Source organism: Typopeltis vanoorti, chromosome 14, assembly GCF_054136105.1.
Source record: "Typopeltis vanoorti isolate ZY-2024b chromosome 14, IOZ_Tvanoo_1.0, whole genome shotgun sequence".
NCBI classification, from domain to species: domain Eukaryota; kingdom Metazoa; phylum Arthropoda; class Arachnida; order Uropygi; family Thelyphonidae; genus Typopeltis; species Typopeltis vanoorti.
In genome coordinates, this window is record NC_143562.1 from 108,439,481 (window position 1) to 108,455,705 (window position 16,225).

A 16,225-nucleotide genomic window follows, 5' to 3' on the forward strand; every position below is an offset into this window, starting at 1 on the left:
ATTCGGTTCCAGACGAAGTCACAGTACGGTTCAGCAAACCACTGACTTGTTGAATACGTTGCTACAGGATATAACTGGACATTGCAGAGGCTTCTGAGAAAATCTGGGACTAAAGTCTTCTTTACAAACTCATCAAAGCAAATATACCAATAGATTTAATACTTCTAATTAAATCAAACCTCAGTGACAGAACAGTGCAGGTGAAGATCAGTGGAGTAATCTCTCCCAAATGCAATATTTTAGTTGGAGTTCCACAAGGCTCCTTGTTGACTCCGCTTTTGTTCTCGGTCTACATGGCAGATATCCCGCAAAATCCTATGACGACCATCACAGCTCTACACGCAGAAGATACTGCATATTAACAAGATCTCTCCCTGCTTACGCAACCAGAAGACTACAGGACAGTATATCCACGCTGTAAAAATGGTTTTCTGAATTGGAGGCTTCAAGTAAAAACTCAAAAACGTATGGCCATAAGAAGGGTAGTATTACAGCATTACAGAAGGGTAGTATCCCCCAAAGAAGATTTTCAACTCTTTAATGCTAAAATCCCACGGCAAACAGAAACTAAATATCTCGGGATACAATCAGATAAAGGACTTCGATCCAACAGTCACATCAGACTCATCTGTACGAAAGGATCCAAAGCTAACGCTCAACTTTAACTCATGATTAACCGTCGCAACAAACTAAATACAAGAAACAAACTATTACTTCATCAGATGGTGATACGTCCCATAATCGCATGTGCCTCGCCAGCTTGGAGCCAAACTTCCAAATCTAACACGCTAAGACTATAACGAATACAAACGAAATGTCTCAGGATGATACTAGATGCCGCATGGTTCATCAGAAATAATCAAATTCACCGCGATACCAATATTCCACAAGATATCTCTGCATTTCTTCACTGTCTAGCAGTAAAGTTCTTTCCAAATGCGGCCCAAATCAACTGATCAAACAAGCTGCTGATGAATTTGGTCACTACAATCCATAGTTAACATCGGTTCTTACATACGCTGTAAGAAATACTACGCTGCTCAACAAAATTACCAAGACAAATTGTTTTTCAGAAATATTTAATTTTTAAGTGCCTCGAAGGCGAATGTTTCATATAATATGCATTTCGGCCCTCACATTTCGAGAATCGACCACCTCCGGAAACGCTGCTCTTAGAGACCTAGCATGGAATTTTTTCAAACCACTTTAGGCCTCAAATAAGATGGACGGTGGTCCCGTTTTTTGGCTTCCTTAGTCGGTTAGTGTGACACCCATATTTGAGCGACTTCTGTAAGCTGATCATTTTGGTAATTCTTATACAACCCTATTTAATGTCCCTTATATTTGCCCCACGTAACAATGAAAAGAGAATAACAATGAAACCACGCTGTGTGGTTTCATTGTTACTCTCTTGTACATCGTCATACTAAGTTTTGAACTGTTTCAACGCAAACTCAGAAAAGTGTTTTTTATACTGTAAAATTATGTTTCACATTTTAATTATGCAAAATGATTCCATTCAACTTACTGTATGTGTCAAAATCGTATTTTACTATAAAAGGGCTGCTCTTTTTCTGATAGGCTTGTTATCATTGCTATTCTTTAGCCTTCCGAAACGAAACAACGAATGATTGTTGAAGAATGCAGAATTACAGTTTGATGTATTGTTGTTAATGTACTGTTTATTGGTTACCTTAGCAGGGTGAGTACTGTTTATTGGTTACCTTGGCAGGGTGAGTACTGTTTAAATCTTCCATTATTGTTTTATTGGATAATAACAATGAATTAAGAATGACAATACGAGCCTTTATTATGTAAAGCAAATAACAATCAAAGCCTGATAGTGCCATTTTTTGCAAATAATAAATCTTCTTCTTCTTCTTCTTCTTCCTAACATGGAATATAGGCCATGTGGCCTGTTCCGGTCTCATGCCATCTCTTTCTAGGTCTTCCGATTCTTCTTTTCCCACTTATTTTGTATCTGTATAATATTTTTGGTAGTCTGTTGTTGTCCATTCGATTTAAATGTTCTAGCCATTTTTGTTTATACTGTCTTATGTAGTAATTAATTGGTTTGATTTTTAGGGATTGTAAGATTTCTTCATTTGTTTTGTGGTCCCACTTGGTATATCCAGCTGTTTTTCTGAGGAACTTCATTTCTGCTGTTTGAATTCGTTTTTCATCTTTCCTTTCCATGGTCCATGTTTCGCTTCCGTATAGTAGAGTTGGTTTTGACAAGGCATTAATAAATAGTAACAATAAACATGAACTTAATCATTTTTGTTACTTTATTCTTGTTAATTATATTAACAGACACACATTATTATAATTTTATTACCAGTTTATTAGAAAAACATAGAGGTTAAGAGGTCATTAAAAGAAAATTCAAACCAAAATGTGGACTGAACTGTTTTATTACGTATACTGTTTAATAACAGAGTCACAGCTAAATCAAACGACCGCATTTGGAATACATGACGGCGGGAAACAGGGTGGAATACAGGCCATGGAATAGCGTTCGTAGAGTGCAAGATAATGGCATACACAGTGCAGGAAAAAATAATCTAAAAAAAGTAGTTACTTGAGTGGAAAATCGATTGTGACAGTGGAGAGAAACTTTGAAGAAAAGTTTGATGGTTGTCAGTGTTCAAGTAGGGACACATTCATTCGTCTGGCGCATCAGTATGAAGAGACAGGAATCTCTTCCGAAAAAAAAAAGATTTTGTGGGATAGGAGGTTTTGCAAACACCTGAGGTAATCACAGCGGTCATTCTCACGAACAAGGAGGGATGATCTACAATGATTTGCTAAAATATTTGTAGCAAATGGTTTAATTAACGTATAATATTGTTACGAAGTAAGTTCTATGGATTTCTAGAATTCGCAAAAAACAAAAAAAATCATTTTGTCCTTCCAATGCTACCTAAGCTTTAATGTCAACAAAGAATTGCTCTTGTAGTGAACTCTGGATGTTAATATCTTTCTTGAGAGGTTTTATTCCTTTTTCTTGTCCCCCCCCCATTCGAAACACGAGTGTACAACTCTGAAACATCCGTTTTGACAATTATTGCTCTTATGCCAGAAAATAAGAAGCTGGGATTCCCCATAATACTGAGCAGCTCAGTTTTCAGATGAAGTATGACCCACGTCAAGTACGAAGAGATTCCAAAAGTTAAGAGGATTAAAAGCACGAGCAATTTTATGCAGCTCAGGCAAGCAGGAGTATTAGAATTAATTCAATACTACGTTTATTAACATCATTTCTTATAGGAAAACGAGCTGTACACAGTGACGTATGATAATAATAATAAAAAAGTAAAAAAAAACGAAAGAAAATTATATCGCTAAACGTGATTAGCTGTATTTTATCGTGTTGAACACTTAACAACGCTGTATTAGGTAAGCTGTTGTTTCTGTTTTGAAATTACAACCGAAACAAATAAGGCCGTAATGCCAATAAATTATGTTAACTATGTTAACTGTGTATGTGTGTGTGTGTGTTTGTGGTATATATATTCAGGTCATCATGCAAGAAGGAAAGTAGGACCTTTCGTCTCTTTTAAGTAAAAAGCCTCTCATAAAGGATCTTCGCATATTAGGCGGGATTCGAATCCAGTTCATTCCAACCAAAAGAGATCGCTTATACTCACTAAACAATAAACTAGTCAACACGCCGCTTTACCAGAGAAAATATTTTAGTAATCGGAGAAAAGCATACGTGAAATATAAAATTATTTGAAAATCTCAATATCATATTTTTCTTCTTTCTTTCTTTCTTCCGTTTTCTTTTTTAAATCGAAAGAATTATGAGATTCCACTACTTTTTTTCTCAACATGCTTATCAAATTTATCAGGTAGTCTACATCTACACGATTGTAACTAAACTTAATACCAACCACCTGCCATTATGGCCATTGCTGTAGTGGAAATACAGGAAATTTACGTCATATCCTTTTTAATAATCAAATAAACGAAGTTATATTATTTTATAGAGACAGTAAAGTGAGAATCGACTCTGAAACTTTATTTTCAGCAAAAAGGAATATTAGTAACATATGTTATACAATCAAATATCAATTTAAGATTAAACGAATAGAAACAACGTAGATATACTCGAGGGCATAATTCAATAAACAATTATATTATATAATTAAGATTAAGTAAGCAACAAAGTACGATTTATGATATTTTACTTTATATATATATATATATATATATATATATATATATATATATATATATAGCAATTTGTAGTATTAATTCGGTAACTGGGATATGTTCATATTTATATAAACTGACTTAACCGAGACTAGAATAACAATTAAATTTATTCAAAACGCAACATGTTTCATCGGATTATCCGACTTCTTCAGGCGTGGGAACACAGAAATCAAGTAAACACTATAAGAAACATCGTATCACTATAAAACGACTATTATAAAATCCAGTTAGCTTTGAATTGCAGCTACAGTCCGTGTTGAAGTTCTATTGATAAGTAGCTGCGTGCGTCTGATTTCACGTGTGCCAATATCGGATAGCAGAGCTGAAATAGTTCGGTAGATTATAGCTAAGGTTATTATTTATGTGATGAATAAATACATGTTGCGTTTTGAATAAATTTAATTGTTATTCTAGTCTCGGTTATAGTCAGTGTGTATATATATATATATATATATATATATATATATATATATATTATGCTCTAAATATATTGTCAATATTTTGTATACTATTTATGCTGTGCAATTGTTACACTTTTGGTAACCCGGATGAGCTCATGCTCTTGGGTTATACATAGGATGTGGTTGTTTTACAATTTTATCATTTCGAAAGAAAATTTAAATGAGTGAGATGCAATTTAATGTAATGATAACTCAATAAAAAACTTAATAACAAAAAAAGTTAACGTTATATTTTCATTCATTCTACCTAAAGAAACCAAGTTCATTTTTTAAAAAACAATTATTGGTTTGTTGAATGCTAGTGATACCATAAGCTAGTATAATACTCCAGTAAAGGATAAGCTCTAAACGAAGCTTTAAATAAACACCATTGGCCTTTAAAAGATGCTGCAATAAACTAGCACAATACAGCTTTAGTTCTTCTTCTCTTCCCGTGATTTTATCTGTCAGAGGCCATTGTTATTTTGTGAGTGTTCTTAATTAACAATTCCAGATTAAAACCCGCTCTTATTAAAATTTGTAGCGTTTTAGTGCTTTTGTTTTTGGGCGAATAAAAATGCACGTGTCTTCGAAGATAAAAAGAAGAAGAAAATGAAAACAAGAGACAAAATTGGTTCTCTTGATTGTCTTCGAATATTAACAAGTAATGAGCAGTAAAAATTGTGATTAGGGCATCTTCCCAAATAAAGAGGTCATTGACTTTTGTACAAGGATGCTGTAAAAAGAACTCCGCCTAGTAACTAACCGTTGCTTTCGGTAGTTAACGGAACAAAGTTAGCCTTGAAGGTCGTAAAGAGGCAAACAACGGATATCGTAGCTAGCGTGCACGTGATTGTAAGAAGAATGAACACGGTAAGGGGTTGTTGCGTGCGATCAAAGGCCTGGCATTGATCTTTTGCTTTATGCTACTGACACATACAAACAGACCTTCACATTGCAGGAAAAAAACTGAGTTTTTCTCCCTTTTTTATTTTAGTAGATTGCAGATATTGAGGGATAAATTGTTACGAATTACTATTTTTACGAATGAATTACTATTGTTACGAATGAATAATTGATTTTGCTCTCTTTCTTTAAATTTATCAGTTTTTAGGTATCAAATATATCATACCTCGTATGGTGTTGCTTTTATCTGCATTTCAAGCATAATGTGTTATATGAAATTACATCAAACAACCTAGAACACTACTGCCAATGCACTTTATATCATATATCAGATAACAGTACAGTAGGTGTTATTTACAGATGCTTCCTCACAAACACCACTGATCAGTTTTTCTTCCCCTGTAAATATGGCTCAACCGCACTACCCCCTTGTGTTGGGAAGAGAATTTCTACAATTCAGGATCATTTAGACATTGCCTCGTAAGAGCCAGACTAAAGAGAAAGCCAAGGTCCTTATAAGGACTGGCTTAAAGGGGGGAAGCAAGAATGCTTTTCATCTTCCCCGTTATCTGTAGAGGGCAGTGTAGGGATAAGGTGTTATTGAGCTATTATAGTCCTGATCATGGCAGGAGGGTAACAGCAATAGCCGAGTCTCAGTTAGAACTTCATTGGCTACAGCATTGCCATCCATTACCCTCCCAGGGTATTAATCACCGCATCTTACTGTCGATTACTCAACAGCCTACCACCCTCAAAGCCAAGGTCCTTGTAGTCCTTATAAGGACCTTGGCTTTGAGGGTGGTAGGCTGTTGAGTAATCGACCGTGAGATGCGGGTTTGTGTCCGCATTCTTTCGGTCATTACCCAACTCTCATGACCATAGGTGAGGATGGGGACATAGACTGTATTGAAGACAGCCAGCTTTGCCTTCTGGCTTAACTCCCGCTTCAATACGGTTAAATTAATGCAGATCTGATATATTTTCCATAAGTACAAAAAACGTGTATAATTTTATTATTAGTTATTCTGCATGAGAGAAGGTGGAAAGATTTTTTTTTCAATTGTTTACAATATATGTTATACTTAACAAGAAATTATATTTTTATTTTAATCATATTCAAGAATAAGCATATGCACGAAGCAACTTCACGACTAGTGTACTTCTATATAAATATACTTATGAAACTGTTTTAAGAATACTTAGATACCATCAAGAACAACAGCACAACACAAAAATAATAATTAAAAAAAAGAAATAAACACCGTATTGAACGGAAATTCAATAGCTACTTTTAAATTGGAATCGCACTCTGAAAATATAAATAATCGCATTTTTTTGGTCCCAGATTATGATAACATCTGTCAATAATCCGATATCCAGTTATATCCAACTATTGAACGCCATCCAAGTGTGGTCACGCTCAAATTCTGCCCTCATACGAAACCTCATTCTAAGTTATTCACCTATGTAAATAATTATACGAATATACTTGATGATTACATCATTTATGATGCCAATATCTTCTCGTGTTTTTTTTTTTTTTAGTATTAGAATCAAATCTTAGTACATTGCTGCAAGTCCCAGATTAACATCAGGTGCTTTAATAAGTCGATATTCAAAATACATAACAAATACATTGCAGGCCACTTATTCAAACGCTTTCCAAACATCGATTTCTGTTTAAATGACTGAAATACGTGCGACATTTTCCTGAATAAGCTAAACATAACCCGTTTCCCTCATCTTATTTTTTGTGTACTCTTAAGCATTCTGTGCTCCCCAGTGTCTCTTCGACATTCTCACAATCTAACAGAATAAAAACAGCTGCCATGCGTCATTACCTTCGAAGCCACATGCATATAAAGACCGCTTTTTTACCTCGTAATTAGATGCCTACTCAGTGGAGCGTAGAGCAAAGCCGAGGAGAGAAAAAGAATGAACAAGAAGGTATTTTCTTGGGAATAATTTAGTATACTACATTTGATATTTGATCTTGATGCAGTAGAAGAAAGAAAGAATGATGACGATGCCGAGAGAGAAAACAACAGTACAATGTAACTAATAAGTTGTTAAACTTTTAGGACGGAGAATCGGAAAGTATCGAACCAGTATCATACTTTCAACGTCTTCCAAATAGAATCCATGATGATTAAGTCTAAAAAGAAAGCATAATCTAATAAAATATTATAAAATTGCAATGCTTTAGAATGTACACCCACAAACTGCCTTTAGAAACAAAATAAAAGGATGCTATGCATTTTTCTTTTTTCTTTTTTTTTTGATATTGGTTTGGAGATCGGACGTGCTATCTTAGACTGTGCCTGATTAAATTTTATACAAAGTTTTTCGGGAAACTCACATTGCACTGGCGCCAACACAGTTTGATTCCTACTGCCTCCCGCTCTGCATGAAACATGCAAGAGGTCTGATGGCCGTGTCTTCCCCACCCGCAACAAGGACCAGTGGTGGATATATGGTATTTTAGGGAGGCAGGTTTTCACTCTGTGGCCAAGTGAGTTCTTGACACTCCCTTCCCCATTTAGTAGGACATTACAAGTTTAAATATTGCTAGTAGACCACCCCAGTCTATAGAATGGTTTTCTAGCAGGCCCCTACCCCTACGGGATTAAATCAGTAGGCCAACAGGCTTCCTTCACTGCAAAGACTTCCACATTCTTTACTGCTCTCAAAGAGTTCCAGCCGGCAGGAGACGCCACCTCGATATGGAGAACATCAAGGAGCAGATCCGGATCCTTAGTAAGGAGCAGTCACTAGAGGTACTGAAGTTCGTAATGGACAAGCTTGAATCTGACTGCCCGGGTTTTATAAAGCACGACACTCAAACTAATGATCAGGATGGAGAGGAAGAGGAGGAGGTAACACAAGAATTCATTACTGTTCTGCCATCAAAATCCCTCCCCCCGCGAAAACAACTAACAGGGGGTGCATTCAAACAAAAGACGCAAAACTACTGAAGACCAGATGGATGAAGACTCACCAACACCGGATGTCCCGAGGAACACCGAAAAGGAGGTTTCCCCCTATTATATTAAAGGAAAAAGATAAATGGACCATTGTATCGTCTCATCAGCCTTTAGGGAACATAACATCTCATATTCCTGGGCTAAAACCTTAGAGGAAGGAATCAAAATCCAGCCAGCCTCAGTAACTGACTAGTGATAAAGCTAATGGACAACAAAAGTCTTCCTTACCATGCATTTGCTTTACCCAGCGAAAAGAATTTGAAGGTGGGGTCATCGAAGGTGTCACCTCTGAAGAAATCACTGCTGATCTTATGAGTCAGGGGCTGACCCCAGTCAAAGTGAGCAGCATGCTCAGGTCAGATAAACGGCCTGTGCCACTGGTGCTGGTAGAGATCGACAAGATGCAGAAAAAGATATACAAAAGATATACGAACTGACTGCTATCTGTGGCCTCAGAATTCCTATTGAGCCACTAAGGAAAAAGTCGTGCCGTAGGTGCCAAAGGTTTGGCCATGCCTGAAAATTATGTAAGACCAACTTCAGGTGTCTAAAATGCGGCGAGGGCCACCAGACTATCACATGCACGAAACCAAGACCCACGCCAGCTAAATGCGCCAACTGCGGAGGACCTCACCCTGCCAACTACAAGGGGTGCATTGTACACCCAAAGATCCGCGGTCAGCAGAAGCTGCTCTTCCACCCAGCAGCGACACTCAAGGCAGGTCGCCCCGCGGTTCAAATAATCTCCAATTCGACAAATGGATAGGAAGAAAAACAAACTGCAGCAGTGACCAAAACTTGTGCCGAGGCTGCACGAGCTGAGGCTATTCCATCCCGTAAACAAATAAGCTCTAATCTAACGTCAGTATTAACTGCCTCACTAGCTACCATGTTACAGGAATTCAGCACGACAAATCCTTCGCCATCCTCTACGAAAAGCTTCCTGCAAGGTACCCATTCAATTCTGACAGCCCTCAATCATGAATAAAAGGGAATATACGCCAAACTCCCTCATCATCACTGCGTGGAACGCAAATGGACTGAGCAACAAAATCCTGGAACTGCAAGAGCTCACTCACAGATACAATCCGGATATAGCCTTAGTAAATGAAACACATCTCAGGCCAGCTAATAGCAGTAAATTATGGGGCTTCGTGATGTATAAAACAAACGGACTTTCCGCCTGTGGAGGAGGCACAGCAGTATACATCAAAAATTATTTAAGCCATAACGTCCTGACCAACCCACAAACCTTGAGATAACAGGTATTGAAGTTCATACTAACAATACCGGCAGCATCAAAATCTACGCCGCATACAACCCACCCAGCATCTTACTGTTGGCAGCTGATTTGGATTCCATTCTCGGCTCTACTGACTCCATTATCATGGCTGGAAACTTCAACGCCAAACACACAGCTTGGTTCAGCTCCACAATCAACAATAAAGGTCGTACACTAAACGATTATTCAACACAAAACTCAATAGGTATAGCCGGACCTACAGAGCCCATCCATCACAGCCCAGTTGGAAGATCACAGGCACTTGACATAGTCATCCTCAGAAACATCAGATACCAGGATCAGCTGGAAACACTAAATGAACTGTCTCCTGACCACAACCTCATCCTGCTTAAGCTCGGTACGCTCGAGCAACTCGCTCCGCTGCACTCATTTATACCTTGGGACAAGCTCTCTAGAATTCTCCCAAAGAACATCGGCCCAGCCCCTGTTATTCACAATAAAGAGGAGATAGACTTTGCTGTAAACAACCTAACTAGTCAAATCCAAAAAGCAATAAAGTCAGTCACCCAAACTACAGTCTTTCACCCGATCAGTCGGATCCCCGAGGAAATCACGGACCTAATAAGAGCAAAAAACAAAGCTCGAAAAAGATACCACAACACAAGAGCCCCACAAGATAAAATAATACTGAACAGATTAAATCGGCAAGTCCGTGAAGCTCTTCAAAAGCACCAAAACCATGATTGGGAAGCCAAACTTACCAATTTGAACCCAAAGGACAACTCTATCTGGAAATTTTTGAGATCTCTTCGCACTAAAAGGCAACTTATACCCCAATACATACCAAGAAGGGAATAGCCCACACAGACAAAGAAAAAACTAACAGAAGCTCTAAGAGATAACTTGGAAACACAAATGTCACCCCCTCTCATGAAAATGTAAACATCAACCTTATCTACAAAATTCACCGCCGTGTCAAGCAAGTCTTAAGACAACAAAATGATAATTCAGAACCAATCACACCTACTTCCGTAGCATAATTAACAAGTATTATAGCCCATCTGAACAACAAAAAGGCTCCAGGCCCAGATGGCATCACCAACAGAATAATCAAATTACTACCAAGAAAAGCTATAATTCATTTAGTCGACATAATCAACGCTACTCTTAGATTTCAGCACTTTTTCACAATCGGGAAGACTGTCCGACATCATTCCTAGCAAAAAGATTGGAAAGAGCCCCCAACTCCCAGAAAGCTACAGACTTATCAGACTTCTATCCTGTCTTGGTAAGGTCGCTGAAAACATTATACCCACAAGGCTTCAATCTGAAACGGAGAAGTTAAGAGTCATTCCAAACGAGCAATTTGCATTCCGTAAAGACCATAATACTGTACAACAGATACATAGACTGGTTGAGCAAATCACAAACAATTGGAACCTCCACACAGCTGCAGTCTTCATAGATGTTGCAAAGGCTTTTGACAAGGTGTGGCATCAGAGCCTGCTTTATAGACTCATAGAATTCAACCTACCAATTAAGCTAATAAAAATAATATATGCATACCTCAAAGACAGATTTATGCAAGTCAAAATAAATGAAATTGCATTAACTAGACGCAAAATCCTGGCTGGTGTGCCTCAAGGCTCTCTTTTGACCCCCCCCACCCTTTATTTTCAATTTACTTAGCTGACACATTCCCCATAACCCTAGTACAACCATCACTGCCTTATATGCAGATGACACCGCTGTACTAGCAAGATCACTCAGCCCCCGACTGGAAATCAGCAGGCTCCAAAACAGTATTCATATACTAGAAAAGTGGTGGCTGATGGACTGGAGGATACAAGTAACCCCCCCTCCAAAAAAAAAGTTCAGCTATAATGTTTTCCAAAACGAAGATCCAGAGCAAGAAGGACATACACTATTAGGAGTCAAGATTCCGTGGCAGACTGAAGTTTAATACCTAGGCGTGATACTTGACAAAAAATTTCAATTCAACAATCACATAAAACACATTGGCTCGAAGACATCTAAAGCAATCGCACAGCTCTAACCCATGATCAACAGCAGAAGCAAGCTGGTAATACGTCCAGGCATCACTTACGCATCTCCTGCTTGGAGCCATACCTCGAATACAAATATTCAAAAACTGCAGAGGATACAGAACAAATGCCTGAGGTTGATTCTGGATGCCCCATCTGGGAGTTTCATAAGAAACTCTCAGATTCACAGAGAAGTCAACATTCCTTATATTTCCTCCCTTCTACACGATCTAGCAGAAAAGTTCTTCATCAAGGCAAGTAATCATCCAAACCCGCTGATCAAACAAGCTTTGGACTACAATGAAGCGGAATATTACAAATATAAAAGACCGAAATCAATCTTACGCTCAGCTGAATGCAGCTAATCTCAATGCCCTCACAGGGCGAGCCTAGAGCTCAATAACACTCCACTCAAAGAACCTCCCTCACAGACAAAGGGAATATGAAAAGCATTAGTGCTTCACCCATCAAACCAGCAATGTTCTGCGTTACTATTTTTTGGACAAGAATAAATAACAGACGAAAACTTTTCCTCTGAAGCAAATAGAATCACTATTTCACGTGATTTACTATCGGGTAATAATCATAATAAATGCTACAACAATAGTAATACGATTGTATTATTACGTCATTTAATAATAGAACACATAGTCTTTGTTCCAAAATTCGATTTCTGTTCCGCTGTTTACATTTACATTACTATATGACTTAATATAATAATAACATAAAGATACAACTTTGGTGTTATTAAGGATAAACGTGTGTTTTTCTTCTAAGTGCGTAAAAGCTGATATTCCTCTACGCAGTAACATTTTATTATTAGGAATTATTTGTTTCGTTAATGATATCAATTAACAAATGAACTTTTTTTAGAATTATAAGCGATGGATACCCGACTTTTCGATAAAGATGACGATGCATTTACGAAGGCTGAATTTTTTTTAAAACTGTATTTGCAATATCCGGCAAATTGTTATTGATAACAAACAAAAGAAAAAAAAAGAGTAGAAGAGAGAAATTCAGAAATTTGTCAAGTGCGTCCTGCGGGGTTGTAACTGATAACCGGATGTGCATCCGATATATCTTGTTGATTCGAAATGTTGCTAATTACCTTAATACAATAAAATTAGTCTCAAGCATTCTTTCTTCAGTTTAGGGGCTACTTTAAAAGGATCCTTAGAGTGCTTGAAAATGAATCGTATTTGTTAAGATTAATAACTGTCTTTTTATCTTCTGTACCATCAGACGAGTAAAGCTTCGGCGGTCTGGTGATGGAAAGTTGATAATGAAAGTCTGATTAACATTACCACCATTAAATGAACATAAAAAGCATGCGCGGAATGGAAATGACTGGGGGCGCTTCATTACAATTGCAAGTGTGCCGACTCCGTTCAAAGATGGACTCGTGGAAATACAGTAATTCGCTATGTTAATTATATAAATGATACGGACGGAGTGTTTTTTTACTGGATGAAATTTCAGACTTTATTTCGTTTCCACTATTATTTCTTGATTACTTGAATTGCGTCTAAGAAAGTGAAAATTTTCCCTCAAGTATTCCAAATGAATTATCATAAATAATTCATACGTATTAGCTTGTTTCAAACTCTAAAGAAAGCCGTTAGCAAGGTGACTTTGGAGAGAGTTTGTTTAAGGAAATTAACTTTAGAAATTCTAATGTTATCATCATACGGCTTATGGAATAATTTACAAGTTCGTTTTTAGAAATAGTGTCGTCTGTTAAAGTATTAAATAAAAGAGTTAAAGTATTTTCATGAATTCTTTCTATTATTTATTAATAATACATTTACAAGAATATAGAGAAGTGAGCATTGTTGCTCTGCCTTTTTAATTATACATGTATTTTTTTAAAAATCTGAAGCTCGTGTGGGCGTGTGTATTACGCAACAATAAGCAATTCGATTATTGTTGAGAAATAAATTTTCATATCCAAGTAATTATTTGAATTGTCAAATAAAAATGGTATTTAAGAAGAAAAGAAAAAGAGATCTAGAAAATTGTATTAAAGGGGTGGCTCATAAGAGAATGAGACTCTTTTTTTTATGGACAGTGTGCTGAATGAAATGAGTTGACGGAGGAGGCGGTGACTGCACCGATATGGAATCAGTTTAATGCGAGATGTAAGAGATGTTGCGACTGTTAGACTGCTGCCTTATAATAATAATAATAATAATAATAATAATAATAATAATAATAATAATAATAATAATAATAATAATAATAATAATAATAACTTAGCAATATGTGGTACAATCTTCCAGCATCAGACAATATGCTAAGAAATCTGGGTGTCACCGTATGGCAAAACACAAAACCAAACAAATCATAACTCCGTTAGCCAAAAGTGCAAGAAAATGTTATTATATATCAAAATAAAAGAAGTGCGGCACCAGATAAGATAATTTAATTAGATCCAGAAAGTAATGTATCCGAAAAAAATAAACAAAGAAAAAATTATTAGAGACACAAATCGGATATTGCTAACTTACGAAATACTGAAGTCCGTAAGGAGTTTAAAATAAAGTTAAAGGAATATATAGATAGCACTAATAGGCAAACGAACGTGAAGAATTATGATGAGGCGAGATGGAAGAAAGTGAAAAAGTCCTTAAAGTGGAACGTGTAGGATAAAAGAAAAGAACACAAAAAGAGTGGTTATCAATGAAAACCTAAAGAATAATTGGCGAAAGGAAAAAATTAAAAATAATCTAATTATGTGCAAGAAAATCCCTTCGAGAAAAGTGAACTTAGATATAATATTTGAAATAAAAAGAAATGCTAGGAAATGGAATATGGGAAGAAGGAGACAACAGCGAGGATAAGGAACGGACAGAGATCGCATAATAGACGTACAGTCATTGGTGTGTTGGGACCGGCTCGTGCGAGCCGGTTGTTAAAATTTTTCAAATTTAGCGAGCCGGTTGATAATGTTTTCAAGTCAGGCGAGCCGGTTATTAAAATTCTTTATGAAAGGATAGATGATGAATGATAGTATATACTTTTTCTCGTAAATATTTTGAAATTGTATAATAAACACTTACATATATTATTATTATTATAAAAAATAAATGCATAAAGGAGAATTCACAAAACACAATCTCAATTTACGAACGGGAATTTGGAAACGAATTGAAGTTTTGAAATACCAGATAAATAAAAATGATTTTCGAGATTTTGTGGATGACAACATAAAGGGAAAAACTGAATCAGTTCCTACAACAATTAAAACTGCTAGAAAAATAATAAACACTATAGCAGATAGTAGCGCAGAAGCAGAAAGAGGTTTTAGTTTAATGAACGTGATATGTCCAAAACTTAAACACAGTTTAACGGTTGAACAGATTTCTGATTTCATCAAAATTAATTTAAATAAAAAGAATGGGACGCTACATCTTTCGTAAATTCGTGGATAAATAGAAATCACAGATTGGCCACAGATACGAGGATACGACAGAAAAAGGAGAAACATTTTAGTGAAAATCAAATTTCTGTTTGGAAATTATTATAAAAATTTTGGAAAAATAAATACTGAATTATTGTTTAGTTTTATTATCACAATTTGTTTCATGAAAGGATTTGAAAACATTCACTATGTATCCTGCCACAGACCGACGCGAAATATTCGTTAATTAAATACCTTTAAATTTTCATTGTAATTTGCCGTCATAGTGCAATTTCCCGTGATAGTGCCACGGTCTATAAGAGGCTCACAGATAAGTATGTGCAAAAAACCTAAAAACATGATGGCAAAATATTCTACGCCGGCTTGTCCCTCTTTCTCCACACTTTTCCCCCGGTCACATCAGCCCCGGTTCTATACTTTGCAGGGTCCTGTGCGAAATAGAATAGCGATTCCCCTCGAAAAAAAAAAATAATTAGTTTAGGGCACTTGCTTTGCCAGTGCGGGGCCCTCTACCTCCGCACAGTTCGAACCGGCCCTGGGTCACATAAAGTGACTTATTATGTGTTACTGGTTACGGTACCGCTACTAATGTCATCTTGAGCCACGAGAGTATCATTTACCACCATCATTTCGCAGTCCATGTTAAAATCCACTCTGAACCAAAGTTCGCCCAAACTACACTGGTGTCCAAAACCTAGGGACGATTAGTATTTCTGAAGATCGCAACTGCAAATTCGACAACAGCTTTTGTATAACTGACGATCCCAATTAGAAAGCGGGTACACATCCAAATTTCTGAATCGCGAGCAAAGGGATCACGTGGTAGCACACAACAGGATAAAAGGCAAAAGGCTACGCTAAGCAAATTGTGTTTGTAGGAAGCTCTTTTCACGAAGGAATAAATTCAAACTTGGATATCTTGTAATTTCAAAGACATCATTAAGATGATTACATCCGGAAAG